This window comes from Lasioglossum baleicum, unplaced genomic scaffold, assembly GCF_051020765.1.
Source record: "Lasioglossum baleicum unplaced genomic scaffold, iyLasBale1 scaffold0034, whole genome shotgun sequence".
Lineage (NCBI taxonomy): Eukaryota > Metazoa > Arthropoda > Insecta > Hymenoptera > Halictidae > Lasioglossum > Lasioglossum baleicum.
The window spans coordinates 1,432,354-1,444,883 of record NW_027469094.1 but is presented as its reverse complement, the minus strand read 5'-3'; the positions used below and the strand labels follow the sequence as shown (position 1 = coordinate 1,444,883).

The 12,530-nt window shown below is 36.8% G+C and overlaps 1 long non-coding RNA gene across 1 annotated transcript; it reads left to right on the top strand.

The window, feature by feature from the left end:
• The first annotated feature begins 4,976 nt into the window (after positions 1 to 4,976).
• LOC143219511 (uncharacterized) lies at positions 4,977 to 6,658 on the top strand. Its single transcript, XR_013011367.1, has 3 exons — positions 4,977 to 5,686; positions 6,301 to 6,391; positions 6,466 to 6,658. It is a non-coding gene; the product is annotated as an uncharacterized LOC143219511 (long non-coding RNA).
• The last annotated feature ends 5,872 nt before the right edge of the window (positions 6,659 to 12,530 follow it).

Below are 12,530 nucleotides of genomic sequence, written 5' to 3'. Positions count from 1 at the left end.
TATCTCCTCGCCGATGTCGATGAGCTTCATTTCAAAGGAAAAAGATATTTAAAACATCGAATTTATAACATATTTCAAAGTCATCGAAATCGGTGAGGACCCACATCATCGGCAACTTTACCCGAACGATAGAAGAAGCACAAACTTATTGAATTAAAAACTTACTTATTCAGCCGTAAATCCATTTGACTACCACATACAACCACCACACTTTTACATAATCTTCGAATCGGTGTTTTCGAGAAACATATGATTCTCGAAAAATCAATGCCATATGATTCTCGAAAAATCAATATCTCCTTGGGAACGATTTCATTTGTTTTAAACGACGCCTTCATCGAATACATTGTATGCTGGAAGAGCACAGTTTCGCGCGGCATCGCGAAGAGCATCGAACTCTTTCCGCGTCGGAGTAAGTAATTTCGTTCGATATCGATACGAGTTATAAAAGTGTGCTACGAGTTCAACAATTATGTAAAAGTGTGATGGTTATATGTGGTAGTCAAATGGATTTACGGCTGAATAAGTGAGTTTTTAATTCAATAAGTTTGTGCTTCTTCTATCGTTCGGGTAGAGTTCCCGATGATATGGGTCCTCACCGATTTCGATGACTTTGAAATATGTTATAAATTCGATGTTTTAAATATCTTTTTCCTTTGAAATAAAGCTCATCGAAATCGGCGAGGAGATAGTATGTACATCGATCGATTTACAATTACAAATTTTTACAATAATATCGTAAACTAAAGCCGATCGTCAGAAACTGTAAAGGGAAATGTTGTTCAGAATCATGGTCTTGACTACATATCCAAAGCTTATCGAAATCGGACAGGAAATAGTACATCGATCGATTTACGATTACAAATTTTTGCAATAATATCGTAAACTAAAGCCGATCGTCAGAAACTGTAAAGGGAAATGTTGTTCAGAATCATGGTATTGACAACATATCCAAAGATTATCGAAATCGGATAGGAAATAGTACATCGATCGATTTACAATTACAAATTTTTACAATAATATCGTAAACTAAAGCCGATCGACAGAAACTGTAAAGGGAAATGTTGTTCAGAATCATGGTATTGACAACATATCCAAAGCTTATCGAAATTGGCGAGGATTCACATCATCGAGAAACTTTTGTTCGTTACGACATCGCGGCGTGCCACCGACACTCGGCTGCCGGCGCGCCGGGCTGCACGCGTCTAGCTCGCGCTCTGATTGGTCCGTGTTTTTCGTTAATAACTCGTTAACGAAGCCGCGGACGACATTTTTTCAAAGGAAAATGTCGCTTGAAATGATCCCAGGAACCTCCCATTTTCGGCTCCGGACCTAATTTTGAGACACCCTGTATACATAAAATCGGCAATTTTATGTTTTCCGATTTGTTTAAAAATCGATTTTGCAACCAAAAATTTTGAAAAAAATCTCAGTAGTGTATGCTATTCGGTAGAATATTCATGAATTTTTTCATAATTTTCTGTTGAACATGACGTGACTAAAAACAAATTTGGTTGGTTACTTCTGACCATCTTTTCCGGCTATACCTTAAGAATCAACGAAAACATTATTTAAAAAATACAAAATATATTTCTTTTTACATCGTTAAAACCGATTTTTCAAAAAAAATTAGGCCTAATTTCTCTTCGATATCTCTTTTAGATCAAAAGTTATAGCAAAATGTGCGTCGCGCCGCGTGCTGTGCCCGAGATTCAAATGCGCGCCGTCTCCAGATTCCGACTTTTCGCCTCATGCTTTCGAAACTTCGGCAACGTGAAAATCGAAGGAACGCGTCGACGTCGATCAGTCGAGCAGGTAGTCACACGGACATGGTAGAGGTACGTTTGTGTGTAGCGCGCGTGCAATCGAACATGCACCAACACGGGCAAGCGCGGTCGACACCGCTCACGGATACGACGATACGTCAGGGAAGGGGAAACTGCCGTTCAGTTTTCAGCAGTTTTCAGTTATTCTCTCAACTCTCAACCAGTGATGCCAGAATCTGGGACGCGAGGACGCTTCCCCTCCAGCACAGGTTCCCCCTCTCTGACGGACCGTCCTCGCCGTAGCTTCTGCTGCGCACGCGCTACACACGAACGTACTTCTATTCTGCCCGTGTGAGTGCATGCTCGATTGCACGCGCGCTACACAAACAAGCGTACCTCTACCATGTCCGTGTGACTACCTGATCGACCGAACGCGTCGGCGACGCGTTCCTTCGATTTTCACCAATTTTCATGTTGCCGAAGTTTCGGAAGCACGAGTCGGAAAGTCGGGATCTGGAGACGGCGCGGCTCGGCGCGGTGCACATTTTGCTATAACTTTTGATCTAAAAAAGATATCGAAGCGAAATTTGGACTAAATTTTTTTTAAAAAACCGGGTTTAATGGTTCATCCTAAAATATGTTTTGTATTTCTTAAAAAATTTTTCTCGTTGATCTTTAAAGTTAAGGTAGTCCAGAAGGCCCCCAACACAAATTGATTTTTAGTCGAACCATGCTCAATAAACAATTACGAAAAAATTTATAAATATTCCACTTAATAGCACACATGATTGAGATTTTTTTCAGATTTTTCAGATTATGCAGACATGTTTAAAAAAATTGAAAATCTCGAAACATTCGAAGAAAATGCATATTTCGTATTGAACTTTTCGAGATACCAGTTTTATAAAAATTCGTTAGTCCGATATTATTGAAACAATTGTCCTTAATTTTTCTCAGAATTTTTTATAAATTGTATCGTTGTTAAAAAATCAAAATCAATTTTTTCGATACTTCTTTGTTGATGTATTATGTAATACTGAATATTTTTATAATCAGAAAAATAATGTACAGACTTGATAATGCAATATAAAATATTTTATTTACGTTATATTTCAATATACATATGTGCATCACTCCTAACAATTTTGGTAATCACATAATTATTGTAACGACATTTTACATATATCAGGTCGTTAAGTATGAAAGTAGACAAATAAAACACAAATTTCAAACACATTTGTCGATGACAGACATTTATCCCTTATGTCGGGAAAGCATTTATATGAAAATTCATCGCCCTCGCAAAGTTATAATCAATTAACTTTGCACTCGTTTTCGAACTAGTGAGGTCGTGTTTTCTTCGTTAATCGTTCGATAGTTTAGTTCATATAGTAAACAGCCTCCAGTATGGATGAAGAGAGTGGAAGAGATGAGAGAAAGGATGACCAGCGGAACCGGGGGTCCAGAGTGTGTGAATGAGTGAAGAAGAATGTGTGAGAAATGAGTGAACGGTGTGCTCTCTCTCTCTCTCGTGTTTAAGTGTAAATTTAAGTTAAGAATGAAGCGATAAGGAAGGTGAAGTTTGTAAGCGGAGCGGAGGTCCGCGTTTATACCCCGAAATGGGAAATAAAATACTATTATTATTATTATTATTATAGTAAACAGCCTCCAGTTTCTTTGTCGCGTTTTTAATACTTTTTAATGGGTTTTTAACATTTTTTTATCTTATTAGGAATTTATTTTAGTGAGTGACCATATTCATCGATGAAAAAAGATAAGTATACGTTACTATTTATATTGAGTCCTACAAGATTGCAATTAGAATTACGATTTTAATTAGGTCTACTTTTTCTTTGAATATAGCAACGCGTGGGTGTCAGCGGTAATGAAATAGCAGATTCAAGAATGACTTCAAAGAAAATCGAAGTGTATCGTTACATTAATATTTCATTCTGTAAGTACTTTGTACTTATAACTTTAACTATGTGTTTTTTTTATGTTGTAGAAAGACAGAGGACCATTTAAAATCGCGGTAACGTAAAATCAATATTAGCAGATTCAAGAATGACTTGAAAGAAAAAAGATAAGTATATGATTACATTAATATTTCATTCTGTACTTTGTATAATTATAACTTTAACTATGTGTTTTTTATGCTATAGAAAGGCAGAGGCCCATTCAAAATCGCGTGTGTGTCAGCTGGAGTGGACTTTCTGGACAACGTAAAATCAATATTAGCAGATTCAAGTGAATGACTTCAAAGAAAAGATAAGTATAAACTATACTATAAAGTTATACATTAATATTTTATTCTATACTTTGCAATCATGACTTTAACTAATTATTTTTTTTTGTTATGTTACAGAAAGGCAGGGACCATTTAAAATCGATTTTCGTAACCGGAGATGTATGAAACTTGACAAATGTGTTTGAAATTTGTGTTTTATTTGTCTAGTTTCATACTTAACGACCTGATATATGTAAAATGTCGTTACAATAATTATGTGATTACCAAAATTGTTCGGAGTGATGCACATATGTATATTGAAATATAACGTAAATAAAATATTTTATATTGCATTATCAAGTCTGTACATTATTTTTCTGATTATAAAAATATTCAGTATTACATAATACATCAACAAAGAAATATCGAAAAAATTGATTTTGATTTTTTAACAACGATACAATTTATAAAAAATTCTGAGAAAAATTAAGGACAATTGTTTCAATAATATCGGACTAATGAATTTTTATAAAACTGGTATCTCGGAAAGTTCAATACGAAATATGCATTTTCTTCGAATGTTTCGAGATTTTCAATTTTTTTAAACATGTCTGCATAATTTATAATATTTTAATTTTTATTTAATTTTAATTAATATTTATAAATTTTTTCGTAATTGTTTATTGAGCATGGTTCGACTAAAAATCAATTTGTGTTGGGGGCCTTCTGGACTACCTTAACTTTAAAAATCAACGAGAAAAATTTTTTAAGAAATACAAAACATATTTTAGGATTAACCATTAAACCCGGTTTTTTAAAAAAAAATTTAGTCCAAATTTCGCTTCGATATCTTTTTTAGATCAAAAGTTATAGCAAAATGTGCACCGCGCCGCGCCGCGCCGTCCCGGGATTCAAATGTGCGCCGTCTCCAGATCCCGACTTTCCGACTCGTGCTTCCGAAACTTCGGCAACATGAAAATTGGTGAAAATCGAAGGAACGCGTCGCCGACGCGTTCGGTCGAGCAGGTAGTCACACGGACATGGTAGAGGTACGCTTGTGTGTAGCGCGCGTGCAATCGAGCATGCACTCACACGGGCAGAGTAGAAGTACGTTCGTGTGTAGCGCGTGCGCAGCAGAAGCTACGGCGAGGACGGTCCGTCAGAGAGGGGGAACCTGTGCTGGAGGGGAAGCGTCCTCGCGTCCCCGATTCTGGCATCACTGCTCTCAACAGTTCTCAAGTTCTCGTTCGTTTAGCTCGGTCGTAATATCTGTGGTTGTCAGGAGGACGCCGCCGCATGTCACATTGTAATTTCACTTTCGAGATATTGTCGTTTAAAGTTTTGATCACTAATGCTTTGACAAGGACATTGGTTATAAATTGTATTATTTTTTCGAGCCTTTTGAATTGATTTTCGTGACGTTTTTTCTGGTAAATACCTAATTCTACACTATAAAGTTCAATAAATGCATAAACTGAAATTTTTTGAAATTGTGACATGCAGCGTTTTTCTTGACACAATCACAGATATATTTACATAACTTCGCTCTGTGGTTACATGTTACACTCGCGAGTGCGGTCTGCGTTGCGGCATTTGACTATTTGACTATTTATTAGATTGACTTGCTTGGATTATGTGATTACGTGGATTACTTGGATTACGTACACTACGTGGAAGGAAGGAAGAAAGGAAGGTATTTGTACATATTTATATTGGTTAATCGGTTTCATTTTGCTCAAATGTCTCCCAAAATCTTCGCGTGAAAAAGCGTGAGAACGCTTGTCGGCACACCACGCGACAGTGCCATTTGCCATCACGTATGAGGTGCTACGGGGCGAGTATGTTCACTTCAATGTAGAGTCCAAAATAGTAAAGAGTTTGTTTCTTTATCACTTTATCACTCTCTTTTCATTATCATTATTATCATTTATCACTTTAAACAAATCCAACACAATTCAGCTTTGGCCCATTCAGATTAGAATTAGCTTAGCAATATTCTAAATCGGCAAAATGATGGCTTAAACCAATTCAGTAAGGCAAGTATTTAATCTTCTTCACTTGCTTCTCATCATCGAATTTTTTTATTTCTGGTAGTACATTCTTTTGTTTGTAGTTCAACTTTAATCGATTTTTTATAAATATCATTGCAATATTTGAATCAGTTAGGTATATTAGTTGATCAAAAACGTCAGAAGACCTTTTGTAATTGTAGCACCAGAAATTAGAAAATTCGTTGAGATGAGCAATAAGCGAAGAAGATTAAATACTCACCTTTACTCACTGTGTAATTGAAAATCTAATTTACAGAACGGAGGATAAATATAATGTGCTATCCAGGGAAGGAGGAGAAGGAAGCTGCGGCAACCGGGGAAGAGGAAGACCTCTAATTTTTCGCGTGGTACGTATATCTAATTATGCCATTCAACACACATGCATATATTGTATATTACTGATTTTCTTTGTATTTTTTAGGTATCCCACCTATGCCAGAACGTGCTACGGGCCACAAGTTTCGGGAAGCAGAGGCAACAACGTGTAATAATCACAATATACAGGGTGTTCCGTTTAAATACGAACACCTAAATATCTCTTCAGGTTATTGTGATGCAAAAAATATTTGTTACGTAATGTGCATGGTGTCAATGGACCAAATATCTGGCACACCGTGCACATTACGTAACAAATATGTTTGCATCACAATAACCTGAAAAGATATTTAGGTGTTCGTCCAATAATAAAGCATAGTAATAATAAAAAATTATAATATTTATTATATATATATATATATATATATATATATATATATATATATATTCCTTGTGTCATTGTCCATGTGTCTTTACCAACTCCCTGCGGCGTATTAAAAAATAAGAAAAAGTAAATTTTCTTTTCCCTTATACGACACTTTGTCTTTTTTTGCATGGGGACATTTTAATCTTAGCTTCCATCTCTTGCAATCGATGCAGAGAATTTTTATTATGCACAGATTATTTTTTTTTTTCGTTTTCTCTCCTTGCATGTGACTGAATCACCGACGAGATACTGTTAAAGACTGCCAGCCTTACGGGAGTTGGCGGCACCGACGAGATACTATTAAAGACTGCCAGCCTTACGGGAGTTGGCGAGCCTAAAATTTTTCGGTGTTCTCTTACGCCCTCTAGGATATATTCTGACTGGAGTGAGAAACAGGAGGCCACCGACGCGGCATTTCGTCGGTGCAGAAGACACTGTATGTATCGTGTTAGCAACGCGCCCGCGCGCTACACTCACCAGCGTAACTTTGCTATATCCGTGTGCGCTGCTTGTGCGCTTGTGCCAGCCGCAATCTATTTTTAGCACTTGCCATGTTGCCATGCTTTACGGCTTACGGAAACGAAACTGAAATTCGACTGTCGAGCCGTCGAGCGTATGAATCTCAATCTGGAGCTAGCATTCGAGTCCCCGTGCAGCGGGGATTTTTTTTTATTTTTATTTTTCATTACTTTTTTAATTACATTTTTTAACCTTCCAAAAAATTAAAAATATAAAAACTATGTTCAAAATATGTATTCATTTAAAATAGAAACGTTTTGTTACTGTCATAATTGCATTAATAAAAATATATTAATACCTCATTTATTTGGACTGATTGGAGAATACGAAAATGCAGGAAGTATTTTTTAGTTTATGAAACAATTTGTAGATTTATTAGTTGTCAAACAAATAATAAAATAAATTGTATAATATATATAAATTGATTTTATACTAGCATACACAAGTTTATTTGATCTTCTGTCTTCCTATAATAAAAAAATACAGTCATAACTATAATTATAATAGAACTTCATAAAATATTGAGGTTATTGTAAACTCATCTTTTTTCGCAATGATGCTCTAATTTCATTGCTTATAAAATGTATCATAATTAAACTACAATTATCCTAATAACGTAGAATGTAGTACATATTAAGTTTTAATTACCAGGATTTTCTTCTTCGACGTTAAGCACCCTTTACTGTTTCTCGTAATTCACGTATATGTACATTAGGGTGGACCTTATTTTTCGACCATGAAATTTTTTGGTCCCGTAAACCAGAATTGTAACAAATGTTGAGAAAATGATCTGGAAAAATGTTGGGGCCGATTGGATGATGGGAAAATGAGGCGCAGCAAATTATGAAAATTTTGAATTTTTTAAATCTTGACATAAATAGACGTTATGATATATCGTTGAATTTGTCTATTTTCTCTTTAAGAATCCATATATAGCATAAACAGTTGTTGATAGAAAAACATCCGTGACCTTGAAAACTTGAAATAATGACTTTCAAAAAATTTTTTTTCTCTGATACTATATCCACCTCCTTATATACTACAACTTTTGTTTGAAGAGATTTTTCATACATACATAACTGACAGAGATATTAAGGGGCGTAATTTGCATTATTCGGAAGCATACAACTGCGCATATGTATAGCTATTTTCATAGCTACATGCTGCCGAATAATGCAAATTACGCCTCGTAAACGAAAAAATAGGACTTTTGAGGCAGATAGCGCCCTAGATCGATGTTTTATCTAGCGTTTTTGACTAGTGAAAAACCCCGTGTTTGTATTATCGAGAAATGAGTAAATGAATATTTTGCAATCCTGGAAGTCTCTCTACTCCCTTATAAAAAAATTCATTAATATGCTCCAATCTACAAAAGAAAAACAGTTATAATATCGGAAAAAGAAGTTATTATGAATAATAAGTAGTCTGACTGAAACATAGACTGAAGGTGGTCAATGATACCGCTGAACGGGGCGTTAAACTAATGGAGGATCATAATAAAATTTTATATAGAAACAAAGAGGAGAAATAATATATACTATACAAACTGTGTGATGGAATATCGACAGCAGTATCCTGACGCCACAAAACAGATTTGTCAAAGGATTTTTAAATATTTTTTAATATAGAGAGAAACACCTGATCAATCCCTGCATGATTAATTGCTTTTTTAAGAGGCATTGAAGACTGCTTATTGACTGAGAGTTATTAAATTTTTCATTTTTCTCAGAGTCAGTAAGTTCTTTATTTTTCTCGGAGTCATTAAGTTTTCCATTTTTCTTGGAGTTATTCAATTTTTCATTTTCCTCAGTGTCATTAAGTTTTTTATTTTTCTCGGAGTCATTAAGTTTTCCATTTTTCTTGGAGTCATTGAATTATTGCCATACTTTACCATATTGTAATCTTCTAGGTGTATTGTATAACTTCCGTAAGGATATTTTAATGATATTATCGATACATATCTAAGTTCATTCGCAGAAAATTCGTTAAAAAGCTAGAAATATTGTCTTTTAAGTTTTTCACATTAAACGTGCATTATTCAAGCTTTAATACATATAAAGAGCAGGCACGTGTTTGGCGAATATACCTAATGTAGTTCTAAAAAAACCAAGTATATTAAAAATCACGTTATAAGTTAAGAAAGAAAACCATTATTACCATTATCTATGTCATAAGAACGCAGAGTATTTGAATCTCGGATAACGCAATAACTCGTCCGCCCGAACTTGTTCGATTCTTTTCGTACCCACCCGACGAATTCGAAGTCGAATCGACGGGCCGCCGGACTTCTGCGACCCGACCCGACCCGAACCCGAACATCGAGCGGCCCGCACATCCCTAAATTATTTATAATTATAAATATATTATATTAAATGACCTATTATAATAACCTATATTAGGTAATTATGATCACACTTTAAATAAGTAAATATGGCTCAAATTGTGCCGTATTTAGGCTCATTTTAATTAGAAGAATCTCACAAATACGTTGGTAATTCCGTAAAAAAAGATTGAAAAATAAAAAACTTTCCTATGTGCATTGATGTAATCGGTACGCAGCCTTTTGAACTGTGTCGGCTGCCTCGTACCTCAGTCCCTCTTTGTCGTTTACGCGCTGTCGTAAAAAAAGTTCTGGTACATATGTTGATAGTCTAAAAATATGATCAATGCTATTTTTCAATTTCTCTAAAAAACCTGCATTTGTCGAATTTTTGCGTGTTTTTCACTTTGTGTGTAATTAACATTTTGAACCAAAAAATCGGGAAAAAATCTCAAATATCAATTTCTATTAAATGCAATTATATGATTAAATTAATGCAAGTAAATGGGGAAAATTTACCGAAAATTGAATGGCACAACGGCTGTTTAAATAATTCGAAGGACTACCACGTCCGGCTAGGCCCTTCATTCCAAATTGTAATATTCCAATATTCCAATATAGTAGGAAATATAGGGGGGTTCTAAGCCACTTCCCAATTCAGGCGGTTCTGAGGAACTTTCCAATTCACGGGAGAGCGGTACCGCATTGCACAAGCATTACGTCATCTAGGCCAAGGACAAAGCTGTTAGGCACCGCCCCCTTCTTTCTTACGTCATCTAGGCCAAGGACAGAGCTGCTGAGTCATCACTTAATGGTATTGCACAAGCATTACGTCATCTAGGCCAAGGGCAAAGCTGTTAGGCACCGCCCCCATTCTTTCTTACGTCATCTAGGCCAAGGACAGAGCTACTGAGTCATTAGGTACCGCCCCCTTCTTTCTTACGTCATCTAGACATCACCCTTATCTTTAAGGGTAGCAATGAATAAATAGGACACGATGGAATATGAATTGTAGTCTTTGCAAACGTTCCATCGTTGCAAACATTTGCCGTGACAAAAAAAGTTATTTGATATTCGAAAGATTATACTCCTTTGGTATTGCACAAGCATTCGGTCATCTAGCCCAAGGACAAAGCTGTTAGGTACCGCCCCCTTCTTTCTTACGTCATCTAGGCCAAGGACAGAGCTGCTGAGTCATCACTTAATGGTATTGCACAAGCATTACGTCATCTAGGCCAAGGGCAAAGCTGTTAGGCACCGCCCCCATTCTTTCTTACGTCATCTAGGCCAAGGACAGAGCTACTGAGTCATTAGGTACCGCCCCCTTCTTTCTTACGTCATCTAGACATCACCCTTATCTTTAAGGGTAGCAATGAATAAATAGGACACGATGGAATATGAATTGTAGTCTTTGCAAACGTTCCATCGTTGCAAACATTTGCCGTGACAAAAAAAGTTATTTGATATTCGAAAGATTATACTCCTTTGGTATTGCACAAGCATTCGGTCATCTAGCCCAAGGACAAAGCTGTTAGGTACCGCCCCCTTCTTTCTTACGTCATCTAGGCCAAGGACAGAGCTGCTGAGTCATCACTTAAATTTTTTTCGCGGGGAGGGGGGACAATCCCTCTGAAACATGATACTCCTTTGGTATTGCACAAGCATTACGTCATCTAGGCCAAGGACAGAGCTGTTAGGCACCGCCCCCTTCTTTCTTACGTCATCTAGGTCAAAGGCAGAGCTTCTGAGTCATATCCCCTTCTTTCTTACGTCATCTAGGCCAAGGACAGAGCTGCTGAGTCATCACTTAAGGGGTGGTACCGCAGAGCGGTATTGCGCAAGCATATATAATACATCATATTTTATTGCATCATATTTTTTCGCGTGGAGGGGGGACAATCCCTCTGAAAGGTGATACTCCTTTGGTATTGCACAAACATTACGTCATCTAGGCCAAGTTCAAAGCTGTTAGGCACCGCCCCCTTCTTTCTTACGTCATCTAGGCCAAGGACAGAGCTGCTGAGTCATCACTTAAGGGGTGGTACCGCAGAGCGGTATTGCGCAAGCATATATTACATCATATTTTTTCGCGGGGAGGGGGACAATCCCTCTGAAAGATTATACTCCTTTGGTATTGCACAAGCATTACGTCATCTAGGCCAAGGGCAAAGCTGTTAGACACCGCCCCCTTCTTTCTTACGGCAGAGCTGCTGAGTCATCACCCTTATCTTTAAGGGTAGCAATGAATAAATAGGACACGATGGAATGTGAATTGTAGTCTTCGCAAACGTTCCATCGTTGCAAGCGTTTGTCATGGTAAAAAGTTATTCAATAAGGACACGATGGAATGTGAATTATAGTCTTCGCAAACGTTCCATCGTTGCAAGCGTTTTATCGTGGTAAAAGTTATTCGGTATTCATAATTATACCGTGGCGCATCAACGGATGCTCAAGCGATATCTTTGGTGTTGTTCCATGTAAGATCCTTCATTGTTCCATACGTGACGGTTTTCGCATACTGTCCGTTAGACTTGTGGAATGAATGTATCGAGGAAAAAAGATGAAATGACAGCACCAACGTTGAAAATTTAGCTTGGCCTCACGTTATAAATTCATACTTGAGCGATCATTTCTCCATCGAGCTGAAAACATTGGTGGTACGTTTAATGCGAAACGACACAACGAGTTGTGTATGTTTCACTTACACGAAAAGATTTAGTCAAGTTGTGGCGCGATGGCCGGTGATTAATTCCCCGTCCGCGATATTGAACATCATCGAAACGGGCGAACATCGCATCGTTGGATGCAAAGTGTAATTATATTTTTGAGAACTGGAAATTTAACGAATGATATCAAATCAAAGTTGAAAGGAATATTTTGTTAACAACCGTGCGGTAGCAAGATG